A 24,520-nucleotide genomic window follows, 5' to 3' on the forward strand; every position below is an offset into this window, starting at 1 on the left:
ATGCGCATTAAGGTATCTTCTCTCTTGGATTCTCTGGGTGTGCGTTTTTTGCCCCACTTTTTTGCTGGCTGTCGTTAATCCACTAAGGGCTGTCCTTTTTAGGCTTTTTGCGTTCTACGGAACTGCGGAGTACCTGGTTGATGGTTGCGTCTGAGCAAGGCGACGAATTGTGTTATTTATTTTTTTATTAATTCAATTTTCTACACCTCACGGTACTTAGCGGATCAAATTAAATTGAGAGTGTCTGCTTCCGGGGTAGAAAGCTGGAGCTACTCGTCCACAAAAAAGACAGTAGGTACAATTTAACCTTTAAAGATTGAATCTTTACTAGGAAGACAGTAAAATGAGAGCTGTTATTTTTCTGTTTTACTCGGCATTTGAATCGCAGAAGCCACGCAAAATCTCTTTTGATTTGCCCTAGATCTTTGGACACCAGACTGAAAGAGGAGTCCCAATAAAATGGATACTTTACCCAAGAGATCCAAGATATTCACTTGTTCACTTGGTAGTAGTTTCGTTCCAAAAAGATGTTGCTTCCCTGTGTGATGTGTTCCCGAGAAAACTTATTCCCCACCAGCAATCGGACTGGTACAGTATCGGACATTAAGATAGGACCCTTTTTTTCAATGCACCGTGCACTTGTTTTGCCACGTTACTCGTGTTTGTGTGTGTGTATGTGTGTGTGTATGTGTGTGAGTGTGTGAGTGTGTGTGTGTGTGTGTTTGTGTGTGTGTGTGTTTGTGTGTGTGTGTGTGCATGTGTGTGTGTGTAGTAGTAGAAAGTGAGTGTGCTTTTTAATGTGTATTTGCAAGTGCGCGGGTTTGTGTCTGAAAAACATAGCTTGCCATGATGTCATATTGCGTTGAAATTATTCTTATTATGTGTGTTATCATGTGAAACATTGTGCGTTTACACTTGGATAAAAACTAAAGTTTGCATCGACAGCAGCCCTTGTTCCTCGGACGAAAACGCAGGTGTGCTGTTTCATGAATGTGAATGCGACACCGGTGCGAAATGGACACACGCACAATAGCAATGAACTCGGCATTCTCTCACAGGTGTTTCTCCAGTGCACGCCATTGAAAGGCCTTCGTGCATCTCTGCGTTGCACGTTGTGTGCGAATGGTAAACTTTGTGCGTGCATTGAGCTGGCGCGCAGTTGTTCTTTTCAATGGGCGTTTTGTTTCATGAGCGCGGCAGTATTCTGTTCTCGATTTTGAAGGGAAGACGCTTACTCGCGTACTCGTTGATAGTTTTTATCCATGCGATGTTTTCGCTGCTCGACAACGATGTAATTCATCGCGTATAGAAGTAGAACGCAGGCAGAGCACGGGATCAGCCGTGTCCAAGTTTTTAACCAGCGCGTTCTTGACGGTCCAAGCAAGCAATGTTAGTAACAATGGGTCGAGGTAAACGTTGTACCGATTATCAGCGCCATATGTAAAAGCGAATGGCTGCTGCTGGCATTAAGCGCAAAAGGATCGAGTTCGTAATGGAACGATCGCGCACTTTTGTGGCAAACGCGCTTCGGACAACCGAAACGTGCTTAGACAACTGAAACGCGCTTGGACAACCGAAACGCGTAAGTCAACCGGTCGTCCTCAGAAGACCACGGCGAAAGAAGACCGTAACATTGTTAATATATCGAAAACACACTGATCGTGAGGGCGGTGGTCCTGCTTATCACACCAAAAACCTAACCCAAAACACAAAAAAGCTACTTACAAATCTATCCGAAACGACCTACTTGTGAAACAAACACACACATCAATACACATTCAAACATACATCCACACACACACACACATGCACACACACATACACACACACACATACACACACATACACACACACACACACAAACACAAACACATACAAACCACACATAAACTTGGCCCAACGGGTGCACGGTGCGTTAAAAACCCAATGCCCTATCTTTCTGTCCGATACTGTACTCCCTAAGCAGATGAGATTAATATTCAATTACAGTAATACACCGGATTCACTATCGTACGAGTATCGGCAACGGCCAAACATCAAAGCAATTCCCCCCAATTCTAACCCCCGTGGTGGAATCTACCCCTGAAACAGCAGCAGCTCTTTGAGACTTTTCATCGAAACTAAACCGATGTATCCAAGCAGGCAGCACAGAAGAGAACGAGAAAAATAACAACATTTAACCGACCAACCCAAAACGAATCGATGTAGACATCACATTACTCAACCACAACGAAAGTCCACATTCCCGACGTCGCCTTTGATCCCACCTAGCGTGCTCGCAAGGTCTCGTCTTCGTCAGCTTAACCCTACCAAAAGCCAACCAAATTCGATGGCAACACACAGTTGCCGGGCATCACTTTGGAACCGTATCATTTTTCCAAAAGCAAGACAAGAAACCTAACACATCCAAAAAAAGCGAATTCCGAGTAAGATTTTAAGCAAGATGAAAATCTTCACATATCTTAACCGCCACCGTTGCTAGACACCGTATCGTCCAGACGATCTACCGTTTGCAATTTCTCGCCGGCGTTACATACATCACCCTCGAGTCAGCGTCACTCGTATGAAGGCAGTACCGGAGCGCCAAAGGATTTCCGCCGCAGACTTCCGGCGACGGGGAATGTCTCGCAAAGGGGGAGCACAAATTGAAAAATTGAATTTATTCTGCCAAGCAGTGCGGTGCAAAAGCCGACGACGAGATGCTTGGCATCTTTTTGACGTCTTGGTTCTTGACAATGAAGGATGAGAAAAGAAACGTTATGGGAGCCATTGATTGTGTACGATGTATGACTTCACTGCCGCACAGAGTGTGTGAAGTTTGGTTGTACAATTAACTATCCTCTTCATAAAGATCCCTTTCCATTACAACTTGACAATTTCTCACGTCGTCTAAATCTAATACGTTATCTTTCTGTAAATCATTAAAACTTCCTAAGGCATTTCCAGGCCATCAATCGAATTGTGTTCTGCCACAAAGCGACTTGCTATTACATTACTAGACACAAACTAAACGCAAAAGCTCCCATCACATGCAGCGTCATACGGCGACCAGAATCGTGATAAGAATAACTGTCAAAGCGTGAGTCCTTCGCATACAGGGTAATCCTTTCTTTCTTTTTTGCGTGTTCACTTGCGTGTTGACATATCCCTGTCGCTTCCACACGTCATCCAATGTTCATTATTCTTCGTCGAAAATTCATTACCGTACCCGAAGGCGCATTATAAACCCACCGCACCGCACCGTGCTGTGTGCTTCGCGCAGCCCCATAATGTCGCCCCAAAACTGAAACCAAATTAACATCGCCCTCGGGCGCCGTCCCGCGCCAGTGATGTGTCTCAAGGATCGCTTGTTCGCTTATTTGAAGACATTTTTTGTGCATTTCTTTTTAACCGTTTTCTTTTCTCTTGTGCTTGTTGTTTGGTGTGTGTGCCTGTGCTCATCTATTTTGTCGTAATTCGATTCGATGGGGTTAAGCAAAAAGGTACGGCTGCGGTAAGGGCATTCGTTGCCGAAAGCAGCACCACTTTTCCAGCTGTTTGGCACGTGCACCGTGTGATAAATCATTTTTCAGCCAGGCCGGCGTGTGTGGGCAGGCTCGTGAAGCACGCGATGCCGGTATTTCGGTATCATCATCACATGCTGTTAACGTTGATTTAATTTTCAACATCAAACGCAGCAAACGCACCGGCAAAGACGTCGATGGCGATACAAAAGCAGCCCCGGAGAGCTTCATTGCCAATTTATCTGCCGAACACAGCAACAGCTCTGATGGGATTGTAGAAGAGGATGGTTTAAGTACCAATTTTTTTACATTGTTTTCTAACAGAAATAAGTACCAAGGTAATGAAGATCTTGTTTGATTTCAAGCATCTTTATAAAGATCTTTATCTTTATCTTAAAAAAAAAAAACAATTACCTAGCACAGCTTGTTTTTACTTTAATCAATCAAAGAATTTAATTCTGCTTATTAAGAAAATGTACAGTTCAATAGATTAAATACAGCTTTTTCATCAAAATGAGGTATGTCATGACCATCTTATAATTATTTTTTGAGACATTTCTATTCATTTCCTTTTGGATTATTCACTTAAATACTTGCAAAATTGGAATATTTTATAATCCGTGGTAAACGTGTATCATCAGTGCATGAAATTGGACACATTTGAGCAGATACCCATTAGCACACTCACACATGGGAACGATCTTTAATTAGCAACTTTACGCACATCTGCCGTTATCACATGTTAGTTCCAAAACGCAAAGAAATTCCCGTTGCAATACATCACATTTTCATCGCCTACAACACCCCTAAAACATGCTACCAGAGCAGCGAGACGGAAAAAAAGTATTTTCCGTAAATTATAATTAACTTGTTTCGGCGCAAAATTTATAGCTTCCAGAGGGAAGGCGCAGAAATCACTTCCCAAGAAATGATCGCCATTCCTTCATGCATGCGTGCCATTTTTGCACCGTTAAACCTTAGTTTTCCTGGAGACCTAGCGTGAAGTTTTATTTTCCCGGCGGGAATTATCAGGGGGTGTAGTTTTCATTGGCCAGATTTCAAAATTTATGCTCCAACCGCTCGCGATGATGTTGTGCCACACGCCGGCCAAACTCATAAATTAGTGACAGCGTTAGCGTTCGATCCACTATGCGCTCTCCGCTGTTTGCACGTAACCTTCTCCCATCGATGGGTCATGGGTAATTTGGGTAAACAGAAAAATCGGAAATAAATTGCCAGCCGGCGTCACCGGCCCTATGGCGCGCTGCAAAAGATCGCCGACCAAGATTTCCAACGGCTCCGTAGCAGGTATGTTCGATTGCGAAGCTTCCTCCGTGCTTTTCCTCCCCCCGGCCAAGACCAATGCTATTTGGAATGGATGAAGAGTTCATAAATCGCACGCAAAACCCGTGTGCCGACCGCCGAGCAGCGCCCACACCCCCAGTGGCAGTGGCTGGAGCGGCCAAAGCAACCTTTCAATCTTATTTATGAGTGACACACTGCCAGCTACAGGGCACTAGCGAAAAGAAAAACGGTGGCAGAAAATTAACAGATGCTGTTTCCATTTCACGCTCGACCTGCAGAAAGGCGGCGGCCACCACCGCTTTAAGGAGTCGTCAGGGTAGAAAGCTGCAAATTAAATTGCTGCTTTCGCGCTCCCTCACCCGACGTATCTAAATCAAAACACTGCTGACAAAGCGTTACAAAAGCGTGGAATTAGGTTTCGGGGGAATTGCTTACTAGCTTTGATATGGTTGTGTTTTTAAGTGAGTGATTTTCATTAAAGGTATGAATCAGAATTAACAATAATGCTTAAGCGATCCGGTTCGAAGGACCAAAAATGAAATTAAACTACCGAGCGAGCTATCATTTGCCTTACCCTTTTACTTTCAAATAATGTACATCAACCAACGTTTCGTTTGCGTATCGACAAAAACTTTCACTTCCCGTTCATTCAACGACTAATTCAATGCACTACGTACACCATTGCGAAATGTGATGGTAGCATCACGCTGCTACAACTCATTCCGAATTGGCCGGTTGATAGCCCACACTGCAACAGCAAAGCTCCATCGCCCCAAACAAGTGAAGCTGTCTCGCTGCGGTTAGGGATAGAATTTTCCCGCTCTGATTTCCCGGTCACTGTTCACCGAAACTAATGCTAATTTTCGTTCAACTTTGCCGTGGACGAGTTACATGGAAGGTAGTAGCCCCTCGCCAAAACGCTGGAAGGTTGCCACACCGTCACCGGTGGAAGGAAGTTTGCTATTAAATAAAATTTTGCAAGGCAACCCTAGGATTGCCCAGGATTTCGAACGCAGCTGCCCGAAAAACTCTGCTGCCAGAAAAGGTTGGCTTGCGCGCTTCAATCGGAAAAACCAATTTCTCTAACATACAAACCCATTAGAATGAGGACGCTCCAAAACAAAACACAAAAAACAACATCAACAACACCAGCAACATGCTGCTCACCTCCAGACTGGAATAACACTACGCGAGTGAAGGTTAACTTTTAGGGCTTGCTGTTTCCGTACACGAAACTGCTTCCCCTCGCTTACTTGCACACGCTCCTTCCGTACGGTGCCGTTGGTAAAGTAAATTCAATGAAGATAAATGAAAAAGTTATTCGTGTTACCGGACGCGCGATTCAATCGGTGTCCAACCAGTGGTGGTGGCTGCTGCTGCTGCCTCTGGCTCGTTTATAGGCGTAGCGCACCGAGTTGTACCGAGTTGGAACCGAGCCACCTTGCACTTACGACACCTAAATGTACATCCGTGTGTGTACTGGTCGAATTAAGCCCGTGCACTCTAAATGCACCGAAATGCATCTAAGCGATACAATGGCAACAGCAACAAGAGCACACAAAAATGTTTGGTGAAAGTGCAAAGGTTCACCATACTTCCAAAATGTAGAGTCGCGCTCTGCTAAAACAGGTGAGGGAGTGAAACCGTAACCCTGTGCTGCTCCTCAACTGGTGAAAATAAAGTATTCTAGGGTGTGGGCGGAAGGCTAATGTAAAATTCCCGGAGCCACAACATTTGCACCCTAGCGTTCGGCAGGCTGGACGGAATAGGTGCCGGTTTGGGCCCGTACCCGTAGCGGGGAAATAATGGCCGGAACGGGCCACTGGGTTCAATTGTTGGTACGAATGGTAGTATTGCGGGCGCACATAGTGCTATCATAAATAACTAACAAATTTAGCGTACACACAACCTGCCGAAAGCCTGCCAGCAGTCTACACGGAAAGTGGTACACGAGAAATTTCGTGCTGCAGATCCGCCGGAGGAAAATTAACTCCATTTGGCCGCACGAGGGACACTATTCGGTAAAATCTGGATTTTTGCACACACACATACACACACTTGCTCACCTAACTTGTTCATGTATGAGAATATCAATAACAACAACAAAAATAACCTAGTGAGTCGAGATGGAAACTGTAGTTTAGATTTATGTCTGTGGAGGTAGGAAAAAATAGGGAGTTTTCTAGATAGATTTATGACCATCCGTAGTAAGAGTAAAATCTGATTTACTGTAACGAACCTATGAGTTAAGCTTTGATTAAACCTGACGCATGATATATTCTACTAATTGAAGGTAGGTTTAGAAATGGTGCATGACCACACATTTGTTCTTTGCATGTTCTTATGAAGTAATATTGCTACCGATCCTGGTCACGGCACCAAGCTGAACATCATGATCTACTATATTTCTCCAATGTTAGTGAAAATGAATGAAAAGGTTTAATTTATATTTTGACACTTGTTTCAACCGCCTTATTTACTTCTCGTTTAAACGTAACAATGGTTTTTGGCAAATAATTCATATTTTCCATATTTTTCTTTTATTATTGTAATGAATTATGTACAAATTCCATACGATAATGGTCCGCAGTTTAATTCAAAATATATTTGAAGACTTTTCATCAAACATTTGATGTTCAAGCATGGATTTTTGTACTTGATATCCAGACAAAATCCATAATGCGTTCTAAAGCTATTCTTTATTACTTCCATAAATTTAGATCTTACGTTCTTTTCCTTGTCACGTTTCAAATGTTGCTGAGACGAACAGCTGCACAACTTGAGCAGTTTAAATCAAAAGTAGTATAAACCTTTCATATTGAGCTTTTATTTAGAAATAAGACTATTGAAGTGTTATCAAATGCCAGATGCATCCTTTTCACACAAACACTCACCATGTGCAACTGCACAGTGAGCATATTTTCACGCGAGCTAGAAAGCGCATTGCAGATGACACAAAACATGTCTTAACAACAACAAAAAAGAAACCATCCAGAAGAACCACCGAAAATAAATTCAATCTCACACCGTCACGTGCACTGAAGAATTGAACCCAAAACAAAAAAAAAACAACTCAACAAGCCCACCCCAGCACAGCATTCCAGCTGTACGATCGGCTCCTCGTCATGGGCTTTTTGATGTCATCGGAACCGTGGCCCGTTGCACCCGTTTGTACCGTGCGGTAGATTTATGTCGGACATGTTTGCGGTGTCATCATCGTCGGCCCGATTGCGTATGTGTGTGTGTGTGTGTGTGTGTGTGAGTGTGTGTGTGTGTGATCTCCCCCTACCGTTGAACGTCACGTCGTCTGTGCTGGCCAGTTGCAGTCGTTGCAATATTTTACACGTGTGATGATGGACGGAACCAACGCAGCGAGAGCGAGCGAGCGAACTGTGCAGTTTCCGGAACTCGGACCCGATACGATTGCCCATCCATCTTCAGCCGTGGATTGAGGTCAGCGCGTGCACCGTTCGCTTTGACGTTCCCTGTGACGGGTGCGGGCGCTATCTAGAGTTTGACTTTTTCTGTCCACTTTTCAACGCCAAAGTGTCGGGGAAGAGCTGTCAGACAAGCCGTAGCCCGTCAGGCTTTCGTTTGGGTTACGGAGGCGCAAGCCAGCAAACGACGACGCATAGCGCGTAGGGTGCGCGCGCCGCAAGCTGAAGCAAAGAATCAAATCTATCTTCCGGCGTGATAGATGGCGGTGGGTGGGCGAACAAAACCAACAACGAAAAAATGTCATCGCGGCCAAGTGCGAGTGACAATGAAAACACCGCCACCAGACGGGAAAACATTAAATAGAAAATGTATGTTTGGCTTAACTCCGTCGTTCGATCGGCATGCAAACAAACGCTTGGCTCTCTATCTCTCTCTCGTAGCGCGGGGGCCTATTTTAACCGAGCGACAGTTTATTGTTATTTTCAAACAGCCAATACATGGCCACCCCACGAGTAGGCCAAAACTATTACAAACATGTCGTGCTTCGTGCTGCACCATAACATTCGAAACGATACAGTGTTAAATATAAGCTACCGGGGGCTTTGACGATTGAAGCGTACAGCACAGTCAACAGGCAGGTATTAGTAAAGTTTCTCTATTTATGTTGAGATTTCCTGCGCTCAATGCCACCCTATGCGGCTGTCGCAATAGGAGTTGTAAAAAAACTTTGCCGGGTGAAGAAAAAAGGAAAAAAAGATATAAAGAACCATTCTAATGCTCGTTCAAAAATATCTGTCTGGAACCAGTCGAGCCAAACATTAATAAACCCACTCTCGGGTTTTCCCTTCTAAAAGAAAAACACACAGCCACCGGAAGCAGGGAAAGGCTACGCTTTTCCGCACCGATGCACTTCTGCCTACAGTTACACCCCACCGCCACCACCGGCCGATTCGTCCCTGGCCAAAGGGAAGTGAAACTATAGCCTCTGCCTCCGGGGCACTCGTCTTCTCCTTTAGCAGGTGGCACCCAGTAAAAGGATGTTTATCTTGCTCTCCCGGGCTCGTGCGGCGCTGTTTTTGGGCTGATTGTGTGTGTGTGACGATGAGGCGTGGCGAGGTAGTAAAAAACTGTAATTTATCGTCCGGTGGCATGGTTGTGTTGGGTGAAATGTTGAGACAACAAAAAAAAAGCTCCACAAACAGTAGAACAGCATACATGTGATTTTGCGGCAAACGGTAGAGAGAAATATGTTCCACTTTTTCACTGCCTACAGCTGTGATTGTTTAAGATCAATGCGGGAAGTTGAGCTAAAGTTATATTTCAGACAAGTTGTTTTAAAATTATACTGAGTTTAGATTTCTGACGCATTTTCTTTTGATTCGGAAGATTAAAAAGCGAAAATAAACAATCTTAAAACCAATCGTTTTAATATTTATTTGATAAATAGAAAAGAAATGATTTTCCATCAATGTGAAAGATATCACTTTAGATAATTGATTACTTTATCAGATGCTATCCGATATAGGTAGTGTTATTTGTAATTTGTTTCTTTTTCAGAAAATTTTTTATCTTTAATCCTTACTTTCAAGATAACCATGCTTTTTATTGATTACAATTTAATGTAATTATAATTAAGAATTTAATATAATTTAATTATAAAATAATTATTTATTTAACTTCTACTAGACATCATATAAAACTTGAACAAAACTATCTGAAGTAAGTGACTCACGATTCTATGATCAATTAATCACGGTTTTGTCGTATTAAAGTCCTCCGATTTAATATTTATCTCAACCTTCAATGGTCACTAAGTTAAATAACACAATGATCTCAGCTGTGTTAAATCATCATTTGTGTTATTTTCACACACCTTCCCAGATGAGTGCCGAAAAAGGCACCAATCCTCACCATCAAAAAGTCACAAAAACAAAGATTTTATTTAGCGTTCCTTTTCTTTTCAGGTCACGCTTCATTATCTCCAAATCAGCCGCGAGCAGCAAATCGTCACAACCACACACCAAAACGAGCCAGCATGCACCATAAATGATGCCCACTTAGCTTTGATTCACACGACAACCGTGGCAGGACAGGCTGAGAGAAGGAAAAGATAACACTTCCAAAACAGCAAACCCCCTCCCTTGGAAAGGTAAGGATTAAGCAACACTTTCACCAGTGATTGCCACCGAATTCGGCGCACACACCGTCATCAGTGGGTACGCGATTAAGTGCAGACGATGTGTTACACGGGTTTAGCTGCATAGAGGGCGAAATGACATACTGCACACGCGGATCAACCGGGGCTTTGATTGCGAGTGCGTATACTCGGCTCATATAAAGCGACACATGGGTGTGAATAATTTTCACCATCCATCGTTCGTAGGAAGGCAACCAACCCACGATCGATAGCGGCGATCCACCCCGTGTGATCGGAGAGGTTTTAATTGGATCCGCTCGAATCCGAACGCCAAATTCAAATTGCGTAGCCTGCGATCGGTGCTGGTGGGCAGTTAATAAGCCCATTGAGTTGTTGTTTTTTTCCCCTTCTTCTCCTTATGATTTCATTCAAACCCCGTAGCAATCGGTGCTGCCGGCCATGGATGCGGGTTAGGTTAAAGTGTTTAAATCTTGAGGGCAGTCTTTTTTTCTCCCTCGCTCTCTGACGATTGGTGTGTGCTGGTTGCCCGCACCGTTGCCCAAGGCGTTGGGGTAAGCGCGTAAAGCCTCGGTCAACGATCGGTTGCGGTTGTGCAATAGGTGTTAATGGTTGTACACCACCCAAACACGCAGTGTCTGGTTGCAGGTAGATGTTATCATCGAGATCGCGATGCACTCGGTGTAATAATTTGGTGTGGCGTAATTGTAGTTGCTAACACAGCACAGTGGAAGCATTGATTAAATGCTGATAAGTTGAATCGGTATTGAGGTACAATTAGTAATTAAACGCAGCCAACAAATAACCGTTACAAATCGTGTCCAATTTACTATAACATATTTTATAAGCGATAAAAACATTCTTTGCCTGTACTGCTTGTAATATTAAAAATAAAATTATTCAAATTAAGATCTAGTTCGTGCTGGAGATTTCTCTTGGTTATGGAATTAAACTGTGATTTTGAAAAACCAAACTTGTGATCAGTGCTGCCAAATATCATGAGAATCACGAGATGTTCACAAACGACGAACCAATGAACATATCCGTGGTCGCTTCATGCTAATTGCTGATACTCAATGAAAGTGCGTCATGACAAGCCGATCACGCCAAGCTAAAAAACATGCTCATTTTGTTTCTTGGGACTCCTCGCAATCACCGCATATCTCCCATAACTATCATGATGATCAACGACTGAAAATATCGCATTCAAGTGACTGACCAAGAGTTGGTTTCATAAAATGTCACCAAGCATACGATGGTCGCATGAACTAATTGAGTCTCAACTCTGATCATCACGTTGACATGATTTTGTTTCAGCCGGAATTCGTCATGACTATGCCAGTGACATTTTGCAGAACTGATCACTGATTAAAAAAAAGTCATGACATAATGACTGACCAAGCAATAGTCGCAAAAATGTCACAAAGCATGTATTGGTCACACCAATCGTTTTGCTTATTACAATTGAGTACGTGACGCTGACATGGATTTTGTTTCAGTCAGATTTTTGTATGACATTGGCAGTGACATTTTGCAGCACTGCTTGTGATGTTCAAAACCGATTCAAACACGTTTTAAAAAAGTTTTAACACTCTTAGATGAGACTTTTTTCCTTTATTCTCAGAATTATTTTAAGAATCGCTAATGAAATTACATAATGAATTAAAATATTTAATTATTAAGTATCACCTTCATATGCATTTATGCTGTTAACGACAAGATAACTCATCGTTATCATACACTTAAGCTTAAATAAATAAAGAATAAACGATTAAGAGTATTTCAAACACTGACTTCGATCGTTTGTAATCATTTACATGCCCTCAGCTAGATTCTCACTATCGCCAGCTTCAAGCATCCACACCGTCACGCCTTGCTGCGTGCTCCCCCGTAAACCCCTACCCAGGTTTTACCCCATCAGCTTATCGCTTTTGTCGCGGCTCATTCCACCTCCGATAGCATCGGAATGCTCGTCCAACAATGCCAAACGCCAATATAATGATGCTAAGCACAAACAAAGCATCGCGCGCGCGTGACGCTGTTGCCTGCAAAACTGCAATCGCAGCTAATTGTGCAAACATCATTATCGTCACCATCATCCCTAAACACACACACACACACACACACACACAATCTTAATGATAATCGGAAAGTGTATCTTCTGCAGCCCAGGACCGAAACGGTGCCCCACGAGCGAACCGGTGGAATAATTCCTTCTTCCGAGCTGTTCGGATTAAAGGTTTTGCTGCCAATATCTGCAGCCGGGAGAGCGCCTCGCGTACCGTACACTCACAGACATACAATGCGGACACTAGCGGTGCGCAAGTATGCAAATTCTCACATACGACCAACGTCTGCATTCGACACCTTGCCGATTTCGATCCAACGGCAAACCTCATTCAATAAACGGGCACAAGCTGTTCGCCAGCCCGGCAAGGCAAGTGGCAATTGGCACCCAAACCCCCCGCTCACCCAACTGAACGATGGTGGAACAAACTCACGTCCCAGGCGAGTCGTTGGCCTTCGCCGGCATGACACACAGCTGCGTTGGTGGCAGCCCCCAAAACCGACCAGACCGGTATGGCCGAAAGGAAAGTGTTGATCTCATCGACTCCGATTCGCGATAGGGCCCCGCCCGGCAGTGGCGTTGTGGTGGTTGCACAAAAACTCCCTCAGGTGCCTCAAACTTCAGGTGCCCAACACTCCGGTGCCTGCAGCAGATAAGATCTTTACAGTTAGTTATAGCAAGCCAACTCGCCCCACCCTTCCCGCTTTTTATTAGACAACGTGTTCGAGGGAGTTTCATCCGAACGGCTTTGGTTCTTTAAAAACAGACCAAACAAAACAACAACCTCGGCCACCTTAAATGGTACCGCCAGTCTAGGATCATGCAGTGCACCGCGGTGCTAAAACTCAAACCACCGTATCTTATACACTGTCTTATAGGTGGTGGTCCCACTGGTTGCTGTTTTTTTCGAGGTAGCCAAGCAATGAAGCCGCATGCCGTACACGCCGCGAGCTCCCAGAGGGCGGCTTTCTCAATCAGCGCAGTTGGTTGGTTGTCTTTTCGGTTCGCGTCCTGGTCACGGCACCAAAACGGTGCTCTCTTTGTTCGACACGGTGGGGCCGGTAGCGATACACAAAAAAGCCACCGAACATGAGGGGCAGTTGTTTATTAGCTGCAGGGTGACAACGGCAACACTAATCGGACGCCCTCTCGCCCATCCCGGTTCATTAGAGGTGATGCGGAAAGGCGACGGATTTATGAAAATTAGTTATGTTTTTCCATTTTTCGAGTTCCGACCGAAAACAACGATGCTGCTGCTCGTTTTGCGCCGATGCGCTTCATGCGCTTCGAGTGTTTGGGGTGCCAGCCTGAAAGTGAATGCCAGTAGGCGAGCACAGTAATTACGCAAAAGTATGAAAGGCAAAGCGACGCGCGGCGCAGGGCTTGTTAAATTATCGTGCAAACATAAAACGGAAAGTGTGAAACCGTGTTTGCGGTGGGACAGGCCCGGCTGTGTAAAGGGCAGTGTGAGTGTGATTAATGCCACTGCACCAAAGGGAAAGGAGGGAAATGCAGCGAAAGGTAAAGAGTCAAACTGAGTACACGAGCTGGCTCACGAGAGGATCGGTTGTATTTTTGTAACTGAGCATGTAGTTAATCCAACAACTATTTGGTGAACTTTTTTCTTACAATTTCTTTAATTCCCCCAAAGTTACCAGTTTGCTCTTTTCATAATGGCAGAGCCTGAAGCTGTCCAAAATGATCAGCACATTACTATTAATGCGAAAGTGCACTTTGTAGCATCAGTAGTCCAGTCCGAGTTGGCAGCCTCAAATCTTACCACACGAACGCTCCACAAAGCGAGCGAAACATTCTACCCGCCCATCAGTACTTTCTTGGCTTGTGGTTTGGCTGGTGACCGACAGATAAAGGCAAATACCCTCATTACTTAACATACAAATTATCACAGCATTTGAGCTTATGGCTTTTTGGAGCGGGCATGGGATGATGGTGGCAGGGTCCATTGGCAAAGTCCAAGCACTGGTTACGATGAGTTGTTGATCTGCTGCCGGGCATTTTAGGCACTGAAGAGGAAGTAGTACATCAGCTGTTTAGCACAGTGTGACCGAGAGAAAGAACGATATGCTGTCCGTTTCTGTTCTTGTTATTTTCGTTTGAAGTTCTTTGACGTTGGCTATGATACTCGTAATGGATATTGGACGGATTGTTGCAGAGCGGCGAATAATTTAATACAAATGCTGTACGATAGAGATGTAAAAGCTTAAAAGCTTGTAGAGAATTATTTTTGTGACCAAGCAAGATTGCCACAGGGTACATGTGATCTTTTGGAACTATTCCAATGTAGAAGACAAAGTAAAAAAAGATGCCGCTTGGGAAAGTATTAAACTCACTTAATAAGCTAGTACAATATAACCTCAAAATTTTATCTAATACTTTATTCCTGCTCATAGTGACCATGATAATGATGATGATCATTCCTGCTAATTTTTATTTTAAATAAACTTATCTGACTGACCTTCAGTAACTTGTAACTTCAGAGTATTTTGACAAAAAATAAAAAAAAACATCAAAGAAACAATTAGAGAGTTTAATCCCAAAGCTGATACATATTATTTCAATTTAATTTGAGCATTCTGTTGTATTCATGATTATTTTTTTGGGATAAAATATTTCTATTAATGTTATCTGATAAGTTCAACACTAATCCGCCAGTTGACACATTATCACACCACAGTATACACAAACATTAACAACTTAAGGTAACAACACGCCATAAAACATCCCATACAAAATCCCTTTCGCGGTAATCGGTGACAAAGCAGGGAACAATCAGGCTTTATTTACGATATCGATCGCTGACAGCAACAATCCGGAACAAGTAGGCAAGCAGGCAAGTAAGAAATCCGGACCGCGGGAAACGTTGGCAATCTTTTACTTTCAATTTTACTCTCATTTCAACCACCTCCACTACCCGCGGCAACACGATGAGAGATTACATAAACCAGTAAATAATGACCGAGGAGGGCCCACCACCAGGGGGTGGGTGAGGGGACGGGATGTTCCCACTTGACAATTTGCTCGGTACAGGGTGCTCATCTTACCAAACGGTGCTGGGCCACTCTGCTGAGAGTTATAAATTTTCCAACCAAATCCCCACCCATTCCCATTCACGCGGATTTTGTTTGCTCTTTTACATTCTTGCTTAGTTTTTCTTGTGTTGTTCTTTTCTTATTTATTAACAACAACAACAACAACAACAACAACAACAACAACAAGGTTGCTTGGTCCTTCGAACCGGAACCAATTGCAAGGTATCGGTCCACCCGATATGGTAGGATTTCACCCGGCGGAACCAATTGTTCTACAATAACGTCCTACGGTATGGTTTCCTCGACCAAAGCAGCACACCGTAACGCCGTGTTGGAGAGGAAGTTTTGTACCAGAGGCTTCTTACAGCTGCCAGCCACACCCCAGAAAGCCACGAACTCTTGTACAACGGGGCGTACAGTGTGTTGGACGAGCTCGTTTGCCGGGCCTCCATTTTGTGCCATGGGCCCGACTGTGCCCGAGGAAACAATTTATGGTAATGGAAGAACATTGTTAGTTAACATAATTTGTGGCTTTCTGCGCAAAAAGCTGAAGACATCCGCTCACACTATGGAAGTTGTACGTCCAACATTTCACACACACACACAAAACAAGCCCACAAAAAAGCTCCTGAGAGGTAGAGAAATGGGGCAAACGAAACGTTTCGAAAACGATGAGATATTCTAGTGCCCCTTTCTCTATGGCCACTTCCGACGGCTGCGATCGGACGACAATGCTGGACGCATGCACTAGCTGGGCAGCATCTTACCCGTTGCAGCATCTAACCGCTAAAACTTAGCCCCTAAGAGTTACCCCTCTAGCTCGGTAGCTCTTAACAACCGGTCCAAAACATTGGATACCGGGCGTAGTTTATTGTGGTTCCGTCGACAAGCGGCCAACGAACCCCGAGCGGTTCTTTGGGGAGTAAATAAATTGTTCCGAGCAAACTTCCACCATCAGCACTTGCAAATGAGCAGCTGAAAAAATGGTGGGAGGTTTTTATTTCTTCCCATAACGAATGATATGAGACCACGGCCCATTATATGTGTATGCAGCTAACGAACAGTGTAAACTATGGCCGTACAACTCCCTGGGAAACTATTCCCCGAAAAGGGTCTCCAGGTTTTTTGTGCGTGTAATTTTTACTCCAAAGGGACGTTTTAATGATCCTGTACAATGATATCAAACCTTCAAGGCAAAATGTATCAAAAATTGGTGCTTATAAATTCCTACATGCGCCTGTGGAGTCACAACCTAACTCAGCTCCCTTGTGGGACCATTCTACTTCATGCCGCCGCTATGGGTAGCATTTGTTTACTTATGTCAAAAGTTTGGTGTGGTCCTACAAAACTTTACAACAATGCTTTGGACGCTACAGCCAGCACACAAATTCTCCTACGAACCGCCGTAGCGGGATTTCTGAAGCCTGAAGGACCAGATGGAACAAGAGCTAAGGGCACACGCTCACTAACCTACTGCTCCATATGTACTCCATCACAAATCTTGCTGGGTGTATATTGTACATCTAGCTCTAGGATGTGCCTCACAGCGTTGGAGATCAACAAAACGTGCTCCGGACACCTTCCCCTGGCGCAGCCGGAAGTTCACCGAAAAACTTCACGTGAGATATTGCTTTCGGTAAAGCAATCTCCAAAGCTCTTTAAACCACAAAACCACACCATACCATCTCCTTGTGAAGAAGCTTCGAAAAGAAATTTGGACTGTTTGCCCAACGAGCTGATAGAGCCGGCCCACCTACCCATCCCTTAGTAGGTTCCAGTCTCGTTGGGCAAATAAATAATGAAGTTTAATTACACGACGAAAAGTTGTACAAAACAAGCAGCAGGCAAAAACTTTGCCCAACCGTAGGGCATCTACGTCCGCACCAAAACCCCGAACGGGTTGTGGAAAGTCATTTCGGGAGCGTTGGTTTGTACCGGGAACATATCATCCCCCCGTTTGCCGGGGCGCGCACGCACTCACATCTAATTGGCTGTGACAGGGTCGCTGACGCTGACTAATGGTCCCATCACCATACGATCGTTCGTTCGGTCCCTACTTGAAATTGAGTTGCCAATATGCTTAACCCTTACCGCACACACGTTAACCGATTTAAAGCTCCGCCGTACGTACCTGCAACGAAAAGAAGAGAAGAAATATGATACACACTTCAGGCGCTGGAAGGAGGAACTAACAAATGTCAACCAAATATGGTGCTAATCGGACCGCTAAGTAAGTGGCTACGGTGAATGGTGTTCTCGGATATCTCAACCATGGTCTAGCTTCCTGGAAACTAGAGCCGGTTTTTGTGTGTGTGTGTTTTTTTAATGCCTCTGTAACAAGCGTTAACACACTCGGGCTTGCGGGAATGGGACATAACAAGCAAGACCACACAGCAACTACATCTTCCCAACGCAGGTCCGGCGGTACGCAAGAAACTACACGCATGATCGCAGCTTACGCCACTTAATAAAACACTTCTTCCTACGGTAATATCTCGATCTTGTCCCACCTTGGTCCCAATACGGTGGACGCATAAATCAAACCCTCGGCAGTGGGTTGCGTCGCCAATCATCGAAAATCCCTCCTGTGGCGCAGCTACACACACACACGCACGTGGAAGAACGCCATGCGCCAACCCCGAATAAGAGGGAATTATCGATAGCACCTGGCTTCCGAGAGAGAGATGGAGTCGTTGTAATCCTATTACCGCCATCCAAGCTTTCCGCTGAGGACGCACACACATCGCACAGGTCACACACACAATCGTAAAGAGTAAAGAGTAAAGGAAAAATAAAACTAAAGCAAATAATGCAACGAAGCTTCGTTTGCACTCTTTTTCTCCCTCGCTCGCTTTCGTTCACTCTGCTGGGTAAAGCCGATTATTGATCGTTGCAAAATTGGATGTAGGATGTTGTTGGTAGGGATTTGCACAAAGGGTCACCTGGTTATGCTCCATAAAGGATTGTTTTATTTTGTGAAATGTTTGCAGAGCGTGTTTCCCTAAATTAAAATAATGTTTGGGCTCAAACCTTACTTCCGCATTCTTCAAAGGTTGTTACGCTGGAAAATCCATCAGTTCTTCATCTTCATCATCTTGTGAAATGTTGGAGAGCACATTGGGGAAGTGTGATTGATGTTGTTCTCTTTTCATGTTGTTGCTGAAGAAAAACAACAAAGGTCTTTACGCTTGTTCCAAAACACCGCAGTCGTCGAAGCACATCATTGTTTCGGAGAGGACTTCTTTCATTTCAGCTTCGAAAAGTTTTCACAAGATCCTTCTCAAATGATCATTTATAGCACGAATTTCAAATCTACTAGATCTCAAAAATTTCCTCATCAATATTGCTAGGCTATTTTGCGTCTATTTTTAATACCTGTATTTTGATAAATGATACGAAGTTTCCTTCTGGCAAATTAACTGATTAAGGAAAGCTCATCTTAGATAGATCTCTATTTAACTGCTTTAAAATGAGCACATCATTCTTTCCCTTCCAAAATAGCCGTTGCATTAATCTCGGGAAACTTTAACGTAAGGAAACCAATTATGAAACAAAGCACAAACCAAATAGCTGCTATCTTTCGATTGAAATATCATTCATACTTTGCAACTTGTGCGTCTGCCGAACTTTGCTGCAGATGTCGGAAGTTTGCGAAAACCAATTTGTGCCTTTCGGAAAACCCACCGGACAAACAGACAACCGAAAACCTCGGGAATTGATATCTTGCACTGACAGCCGTAAAACCGGATGCTGCCCATTGGAAAATGGCGTGTAGTTCAACCTACGCGCCACCGCTAGCGGGCTGTAACCCTTTAAAGACTACCAACCAACGCGATACATTCGTCCGGTATTCTGGTGCTACGCTTCGTAGGACGCTAGACTCGACTGGATGGGAGGGGGGACTTCACTGTGTCTATTCGTAAGCAACAAGGCGCGACACTCATACACACACCTCCTGTATCTCTCTCCTCCTCTCTTTCGGCTGGATCTGAGCTGACGTAAATGGTAAAGTTTTTCATCTCTGTATACCATTCCCGCGCAAGGATTTTCAGTTGCTGCCAAAAGACGAAGCGCCCTCCATCATACACAAAGCGGAAGCCGTGTCCCCAAATCCACACCTTTCCCGTGCACAGTGTTTGGTTCCGGTGGCGGTGAGGTTTTCAAACCTCATAAACTTTTAACAATATTTATGAAACTTTGTAAATTAAGTTCCATCGGAGGAGGCCGTCTGCAGTGGAAAGTGTTCCAGATTACAGGAGGCCAAACAAAAAGACAAAAAAAAAATACAACACCACCATTCATGAAAGTTGCGCGCTTTTCACCACTGCTTCAATCAAGCACCTGAGCAGCCCATCCCAGGTGGCGGTAATGTCAACCTGTTTGCCCGAATACCCGGCCGGCGCACCAATTCCGGCAGCACCGACGCGGTGACAACTGTACGAAATGGCTTTCAGTTCAACTTCCACTGCGGTGAAATTTTGCGAAACAAAACCCAGGTCGTTTGTAGGGAAAAAAGTCTAAAATGTATTTTGTGAGGAGAGTATAGGAATTTCAACAAAAAAAAACGAACAAACAAAAAACACGCACATACAACCATAACGCAGAATTGTCCCCATCCCAAAATCCATTCACCTTAGGTCAATGTAGAGCTTCAAAATTTCATAAACCACCAAAAACTCAAAACGATGAAAAAACGCAATTTTGGAACAATCCAAAGGAAAGAGAGCACAAAACAGAATCCACCAACAAAAACACCCTTCTGTCGACACATGGTGCCAATGTTAGCGGTTATGCATAATTTGTTAATCGTTAGGTTTCCATTCGAGAGTTTTTTTTTCTCTACTCGAACTCTAGTCCTCAGACCGCAATTTCCGAGGTTCTGGCGATCTTTCCCTGCCGTACATGGACGATGAATTTGTAACAGGTCGAAACCTACCCGTCGCAATGCTGCAGTGCACTTCTTGCTGCCTCCGCAACCGGCGAGGAACTCAAACTAAACGAAAAAGCAAACTTTTTGCGCGGGGAATTACATTGCTTCCTCAGGTCGCTGGAGCTCCTGCGCACCAGTAGGCACCGCTTGGCTCATTTTGTTTGCACACTTGTGGTGCGACGGTAATCGAAAAAAGTTAACCTGCAACCGGAGCGGCGACGCTTAGAGTGCGGGAAGCAGAAGGTAAAGGTTGTCGCATTGAAACTGCTGCAGCCCGGAATATGAGATTGTGCTAGAGTACCAGTTCAGAAGTTCAGAATCGACTGAAGCTGAGGGTAGTAATAGTAATAATGATTTAATGTTGCAATCGTCGTTCCGTTAAGGTGGTGCCCATAACAGGAAGCTCCAATAAAGTAACCATCCACATAACACAAAGCTAATTCAATCTCGATTCACTTACATTTCAAAATGTATATTGCATACACAAAAGCGTAACTTCTAATAGCATCCTAATTGCAGGGAGTGTAAGTAACCGCGCTGATGTCATTCTAGCCATGTGATGCGATACTCAGTGCTAACGATAATTATACGCTACTAGTCACATTCTGGCAGCCACAGTCCATGTAGGACAGTTCTGCTGGTTAAAAGAGCATTTTTGATCAACGGTCCGCCAGCTGGGAAACTAATACCTCAGCGGAACACGCTCATTAGCAGTTCGTTAGCGAAATACATTCGTTTCATTTTACGGCATTGCAACTTCCTGTGTTGTAAAAACACACACATACATTCCTAGTCGTTGCAATAAAGGAGTTTGGAGCGCGAAAGAGTGACGATGGCAAGGTAAAACTTTTACCAAGCACACACTGTTGGTTGGGTCCTTTCGTGAGAACCATTTTGAAGCAGCTAAGAGCATAAACAGAAACACCGCAAACACATCTATACACACCAGGCTCTTTAGCATCACCTTGCTGGAGAGAGGTCGTTGAATGTATGACACTAGATGTTTGTTGGGACCATTTTGTATTTCCAGCATTTCCAAAGGGGACCAGGTGGATAGTCTATTGTTTAGTGCCTTTCCAAAGTTCGACAAACACTACAGAAAACTCTCGTTACGGTGTGAGAAGCTATCCCTTGCTGAACGCTTGTGATAAACTGGACCTAAAACATCCGGGCTCAGGAAGTCACCGACACAGACACACCTTCGGATACGACAAATTCTGCTCAATTATGTATACGTACCACTTATGTAATAATAACACTGATAATAACAATAATGATAAACAAAACTTAAAATTGCATCATCGTTACCGGGTGGTGCCTTCGTCGCCCCATATAAGCGCTCCGAGCACACTTCAAAGCGCTGGTCCGTCGGACCTTTTGCTATCCACAACCGCACAACCAGATGGCGTGTGTGTGCGGGATGGTAAAACTTCCCTCAACACTCAAAGCCGGGCTCGGTGCATCACGGATGAGGAGCAAATCATCGTGTCTACAGCACTATCGAGAGAGTCTGATGCGCTTGCCAGCAGGACAGTAGGACGACACCTGACGGAGAACGCTCAAGCACCATCGATACCTTTCGCATGGAAAGCCAAGACCGAGGTTTGCATGTAAAGTGGACAAAAGAAGGGAGAAGGGATTGTATGTGTGTGTGTGTCACGCGTGCATTATGCATCGTTGTTTATACAATTATGATGACACAGTGGTCCCCACAACACATTCGACCGGAAGCGTGCAAAACGAACGTAGCGCAGCAAACTGTGGGACCGTACTGGGATCGTACCCGCAGTGCATAGATAGGAAAGACAGAGCGAAAGGAAAAGTACACATAAAACAGAACCACCGACACTCATCCGTATCTCCCCCTTCTCTGGAGTATATTTCGGAGGGGCTGGAGTGGTAGATATGAATGCAAGCAACGCCCGGTGTACATGACATCAAATTCTGACATTAATTTCTATTACGAGACGTGGTCCAGTGGTCGAACGAGAAAGATAGAGAGAGAGAGAGGGTGTATGGGAAATACAAGTACACAGCCATGAAATTATACCATTGAGCAACTTGCACTAGTACGTGTGTGTGTGCGTGTGCTGCAGACGAAGTTGACTGTGAACTGTGGGGAAGCCAAGCCCGGGAGACGTTGGAGCGGCCAACTTGACATGTTTACAAAATTGATTTTGGATACGGTGCAGCACTCCCCAGCTTTGACTCTCCAACAGGAGGTCTTGCTGATATCGGCAGCTCTGTCAGCAACACTCGCCAGCAGCAACACAGAAACCTCAGATCTCTATCCTCGATTATCGATCGTGTAGTGTATACGGAGCCGGGTACGGTACCATCCGCAGTACCGATACCTGACACCTGATTGTGTACGACATTTACTTCGTGCTCGAGGGTGACACCGCGCAGACCCGTGGCGAGGAAAGAAGAACTCCAACTTTTCCATTCCATTCCGCGTGCATCTGCATGATCCACCTGCGACGCTGGCTGGCTGGCTGATAAGAAATCACCCAAGATTGTCTCACATATATGCCGCAGCCAACCCTCGCCATCCTGGTCTACGTCTTACCCCTTCGCTTACAATGGCCTTAAAACGAGCTCAAAAACGGCAGACGGGTCCTTAACGGGTGGTTTTGGTTTGGCAGCGTATCAGGAAACTTTTCAACATCGCCTTCTGTTCGACAACGGTTTTCATTCTCGCGCTTGAGGCGGAAGAATGAGGGCCGGTAACCCGGTCGCTCGAAAGTCGATGTTGCCGGCTTCTTTTAACTGGGTATAATATTTCCGCCACTGTGTGAGTGTGTGTGTGTTTGCGTCCGCGTTTGTGGAAAATAATTTCCTGGGCGGTTATAATGGCGGTATTTGTGCGCTGTTTGGCTTATTGTTGCTGAGGTGCGATTCTCACAGAACGGATTTCGCTAAAAAGACAACTAAGGATGGCATTGAGAGGAAAAAAAGAATAACAACCGGGTTGTGGCAGATTCAAATGGAGCACTCGGCAGAAAAAGGAGGCCTTATCGAACGATATCTCAACAGCGTATAACACTGGGCACAGGAGCATCACCGTACCATCGACCGGGTGTGTGTGATCCATCGTTATTCTTGAAGGTTTCACTTCTGACGAAATAAATCAATGCATTATTCAAAATCTGTAAAGAACGGATTTTTCCACGCTACGGTAACCATCTACGGTGGAGCAGCCGAGCTTAAACCCCGGACGGGGTTTCCTTTGCCGGAGCGTTACACGATCAAGGCAATGTATCAAGCAGGCCCTTTTACACGGTTTTGGTTGGAGAAACCATTTTATCAACTCAAGATATCATCATTCTGCATTGTGAACCGTAAGCCGGAACCCTTTAAGTTCTCTTTTTTTCGAGTGTTGCTACTTTGAAAAGAAGGAAACAGGGGCCAAATGCACACAGGAAGGATCCTTTAGAAGATACGGGGATGGGAATACATTCAACATGTTTTAAGCCTCAAGTTTGAGTGTTTGATTAATATTGTAAAACATTTAATACAAAAAAAACTTCAACTTTTCCTCACCCTTGAGGAATATTCTAGCTCCTTCATCCTCTATCACATACTATAAAGAAAGGTATGAATTCCTTTATGTTTTCAAACAAACATAAATCCCAATACCTTTGGCAAAGTACCGCTTGAGTTGGGGTTGGAGTGGCTGCTTATGTTTTATTTTCTCGAACCTTTCCCTCAAAACAACTTGATTCAGATTCAAAAAACACCACTCAATCAGGAGGACGCCACACATCTCCGATAAAAGAGCCTACGCAGTTTTCCTATTTTGCATAATAGGAACCTTTGTCGGTTCTGTTGTTGATAGATGTTGGTAGTTTTACGAATAGCGTACCTCGTTCAAGATGTATAAATCCTCTTGAAATTATGTTTTGTTTTATTCGCAACAAAAAAACTTCACCCATGCATAATACAGAATTGGTTGTTAATATACAAGGCCTGTACCTAGCCCTAGCAGTACAAGGACTGAAGGGACACTTTCATCTTTTGGCAGAAGAATTACCAAGAAGGTCTAATAGTAATTGTCCTTTTTGTAACTTC

General features: G+C 44.3%; 1 protein-coding gene across 8 annotated transcripts in view; it reads right to left on the reverse strand.

Annotated features, from left to right (window-relative positions):
* Positions 1–24,520, reverse strand: part of LOC1268642 (fat-like cadherin-related tumor suppressor homolog) — a 264,268-nt gene that overhangs the window by 175,014 nt on the left and 64,734 nt on the right. The gene's annotated exons all lie outside the window — the stretch shown is intronic.

The sequence above is a fragment of the Anopheles gambiae genome, chromosome 3 (assembly GCF_943734735.2).
Source record: "Anopheles gambiae chromosome 3, idAnoGambNW_F1_1, whole genome shotgun sequence".
NCBI lineage: Eukaryota > Metazoa > Arthropoda > Insecta > Diptera > Culicidae > Anopheles > Anopheles gambiae.